The 4,458-nt window shown below is 53.3% G+C and overlaps 1 pseudogene; it reads left to right on the forward strand.

Moving 5' to 3' along the window:
• Positions 1-2,614: 2,614 nt before the first annotated feature.
• LOC144180205 (NEDD8-conjugating enzyme Ubc12 pseudogene) lies at positions 2,615-4,061 on the forward strand (annotated as a pseudogene).
• The last annotated feature ends 397 nt before the right edge of the window (positions 4,062-4,458 follow it).

The raw sequence follows: 4,458 nt of genomic DNA on the forward strand, positions 1-4,458 counted from the left end.
GCGGTGGCTCAGTGGCTAAGGCGTTGCGCTGCTGAGCACGAGGTCGCGGGTTCGATTCCCGGCCGCGGCGGCCGCTTTTCTGATGTAGGCGAAAAGCGAAAGCGCCCGTGTACGAGGTGGTCAAAATTAATCCGGAGCCCTCCACTACGGCGCGCCTCATCGCCTGCGTTGCGTCGGCGCGTTAAACCCTACAATCACGAAGAAAAATAGCTACGTTTATGAGCCATTACGGCGATAACAGGAACACTTTAAATTTTTCCCCTGAGCGAACCGCTGCTCGGTTCGCGCTCAAACTTTACACGAATGTTGCATTTTGTGGTATAATTTTTTTTGACACCGGAAACAACGACGGTACTTACCTGTTTGTTCTGAAAATAAATAAAAACGATTTTCGCCTATGGGAAAATGGCGGCCAGTGCAAGCTGATGATGATGATCATTGTGGCCAGAAACCCTTTGTATCGGGCGGACACCGAAATGTCCAAGCCAGGTGAAAAAGTTAACAAAATACATATAAAAAGAAAAAAAACGGCTGAATGACCTTGGAACGACGGCGCCTCCTGGGATATGCAGAGCGAAACGGACGATGGGGACCGTGGCCTCCGCGATCGGCTACCGGCGGCGCGCCGCCGGCAGCCGATCTCGGAGGCCACGTGCGTGGGGATTCACGCTCCTACCAAGTTCCACGGCAGGAAGGAGCCAAATGGGGCAGCAGACTATTAGAAAATGGGAAAAGAAGGAACCAAATATGAGGTAGCAGACGATCAGAAAATAAGCAGGTGAACAAATTCAACGTTTCCTGGCAACGACGAACCGTATGAATTAGTTTGTTTTGATTGTTATCAGATATGCAATTAACTGTTTTTGATCATCGTAATTACACTAGAGACGGAGGAGATTTTTTGATCGTCCGCTACCTCGTTTGGCTCCTTCCTACCGTGAATCCCCATCGTCCGTTTCGATCTGCATACCGCAAGCATACAAATCGTTTTTATTTATGTTCAGAATAAACAGGTAAGTATGTATACCGTCAATACCGTCGTTGTTCCCGGTGTCAAACAAAATAGACCATAAAATGCGACCTTCGTGAGAAGTTTGAGCGTGAACCGAGCAGCGGTTCGCTCACGAATTTTTTTTTTAAGGGTCGTCGTAACACCCTGTACATTGGCCACTGCGCGTACTTTGCCCCTTCCCAAGCCCCCTCTGCACACTCCACTCCGTTCAAACCAACGCCGCCTGTATAAACAGTGCCTAACGCGTGAGCGAAAAATGGCCAAACAGCCACTCTCCTGTTGCTCTCTCCTACCCTTCCCCGCTCCGTAGCCTTCCAGCGTGCTTTCGTGTCCGCCAGCCAGCGCCGCTTCTCGGAAACTATGCAAAATAGTGGAAAGTTTGTTTAGCGTTCCCGAGGCGGCGCTCCTACGCCTTCTTGTTTTTCACCATGCCTGTCTGTCTTGGTCTGTCACTGATAAAACTTCCTTTGTCACGAAGCAAAATCCCTTGCGCTGCCGCAGGCTGGTGCCGGCTTTGCGCGCTTATCTACTCGGATCACAGGCCCTGAAATTTTCTGAGTGGGGCATCCCCCCTCTATCCCCTCCGCATTTAGGTATTGTTTTGACCCCCCTGTTCGCACTCCGCATCGGTACGCACTTCTAAAATTGAGGACTGTACTGTAGAAGCGCCCGGACAGCGTGGCAGGATCGCAGCTGCTTATCCTTTTGTTTCCTATAATTTTCTGAAGTTTACAAGCACGTGATATTATTGGAAAGTAATCGCAGAAGTGAGCGCCTGAACAAAAAACGTGCACGCAATTTTTTCTTCTCCAAATACTCCAGAAATAAAAATATCAGTAAAATAATGGCTGCCCCATCCGAAAATATCGTTTTCTGTTAGCTATATGTCTACCCGACAATCAGTATGTTCTTAGACTATTTCAGTCCGCCTCCGTCTTTATCTTTGGAAAAATGCAGCAAGTATGAAGCGAGCGACACGTTGAACGAGATCCCCAGTGCGCCACAGAACTAGCGCCCCGTCGCGGCTAAGATGTAAGCGAAACGGCCCTTGAAGCCCAACAGGCAAGCTGACAGACACACGTCGTAGAAGTGGGTGCAGCGTTCGCGACTCGCGAGCAGTGACGTAAGGCGAGATGTCCGCCGGCACGCGCCACATAGCGGATCAGTGCCTGAACTAAGCGTCCCTACCCTTCCCATTGAAAAGCGCGCGACGCGTCAGGCAATGTTAATACAGGCGGCGTTGTTCAAACTTCCAAGTTCAACTAGAGTGTACTAGTTCAACTAGCACACGCGGAGGCAGACAGCGACGCATGCGAGACACGCACACTACTTCGACAACTTCGACCACGCTTTGCAGACTCCAAAACCGCAACAAACAGCGCAACGCAAAAAAAAAAAAAAAAAAAAAAAAAACAGAAACTGGGCACACGACCCGGCGCTGCAATCGGGCTCGAAGTAGGGTGCCTCGATGCGCGTCCGCTCCGCTACTAGCTCGAAGAGTGCGAACAAGTTATTCGCGCTAGGAGTGCGGATAGGAACAGCCGAACGCGCGAAAGTGGCGATGACAGCGCTTTGGCGCGAACGGCAGCGGGCCGAATGAGGCGAAGAGCCGGCGGGCAGCCTCGACTCCTGTCCTAGGCGTCGTTCGCGCTGCATTGTGGGATCGGCGCTAGGCTTGTCTGCGTGGTGGTGCCTCCTTGTGCGTGCGGCGTAGCGGACCAGTGTGAGAATGATCAAGCTCTTTTCGCTCAAGCAGCAGCAGAAGGATGGCGAAGCGGCCGGCAACAAACCTACGAACCAGAAGCGTGCCTCGGCCGCCCAACTGCGTATCACGAAGGACATCAACGAGCTGAACCTGCCCAAGACCTGTCAGATGGAGTTCCCCGACCCGGACGACCTGCTCAGCTTCAAGCTGGTCATCTGCCCCGACGAGGGCTTCTACCGCAACGGACGCTTCGTGTTCAGCTTCCGCGTCAGCCCAAACTACCCGCACGAGCCGCCCAAGGTCAAGTGCGACACCATGGTGTACCACCCGAACATCGACCTGGACGGCAACGTGTGCCTGAACATTCTGCGCGAGGACTGGAAGCCCGTGCTGACGGTCAACTCTATCGTGTACGGCCTCCAGTACCTCTTCCTCGAGCCCAACCCCGAGGACCCGCTCAACAAGGAGGCCGCCGAGGTTCTGCAGAGCAACCGGCGGCTCTTCGAGCAGAACGTCAAGAAGGCGATGCTGGGCGGCTACGTCGGCTCGACGTACTTTGAACGCTGCGTGAAGTAGTTCTTCCATTTCTCCTCCCTTCGAGGGGTCTGCGGGGGGGGGGGGGGGGGGGTTGTAAAGGAAATAAATTGCGCGCGATGCTGGTGCTGACGCTGCTGCTGTCGCCGCCGCTGCTAGGTCCCGTTCGACGTGCCTCATGTTGCCCTTTCGCTGTGGATTCCTTTGTGTCGCTTGCCCCCCTGCCCCCGAGCGCCGCTTCGCGTGAGTGTGCACACGTTCGATGCCTCTCCAAGTGCCAGCGCGCATTCTCAGCCGGAGCAGCGGTCAGAATGCAGACAGTGAGACCTGGCCCCAGCCGACGGCCCCGCACGTGCCGTCGCACCCACTGACGACGCCCGCTGAAGCGGGAACAAGAGCCTACAACTGGCCCCGCTGCCCCCTTTCGGGCCCGCCGCGCCATGGGCAGGCGCGGGCCACGCTTTCCCCGTCTGGGCACGGACGACCAGAAGCGCACACCGAAGGACTGCACGAAGAGAAATTCTGCTTGACAGGGCCCCCAACAGCCGCCAAATCGCGCACTCTGCTCTGGGTTGTTCGTACTGTCGTGGCCCTTCAGAAAGCGTCGTTTGCCGTGCACAGCCTTTTGCTGTAGTTTGTGTGTTTGGCCTTCGCGTACTACGGTGCATGTCACCTTGGCAGACAAACCTTTATTTACCCTTGTCTTTTTAATAGGTTGCAGTGTTAGGAGAAAAAATGCTTTTACTTATAGCACATGTCCGTGTTTAACCCTGGGTCGAGTGAATAAAAAGAACACTGGTTGCAATTGCAGGCCTGTGTTGTTTTTCGAAACGGCCACAGCTGTAATTGTGCTACAGGGATCAGCTGTTACGGGGCGCAAAGGGTGTTTACGTTAGTCACCTTTCAAAGAACAAGAGGTTTTTCATTTGCACAACTTGGGCAGCGCAAAAGCTGTGAAGCTGCTTCACCAGCAAATGTCTGCGACTGGCCACTCCACAATGCCTTCCGGTGCAAGCCAGAAATATAACTTCCCACTGTTCACTGAAGGAGTTACCGTTAGCAAAGTCCTCGAATAGTTTGCTAATCATGAAGTGATTTGTAAACTTGATACCAGTTGTTCTGGCCAGTGCCTGCTTGTGCACGGTTTCCATTTTGCCAGGTGTAATGATGCATTTCTTAAGCTTCGTGTGGTTACGTGGAACAATTT

Source organism: Haemaphysalis longicornis, unplaced genomic scaffold (genome assembly GCF_048455015.1).
Source record: "Haemaphysalis longicornis isolate Haplotype H1 unplaced genomic scaffold, Haemaphysalis longicornis Haplotype H1 scaffold_1, whole genome shotgun sequence".
Lineage (NCBI taxonomy): Eukaryota > Metazoa > Arthropoda > Arachnida > Ixodida > Ixodidae > Haemaphysalis > Haemaphysalis longicornis.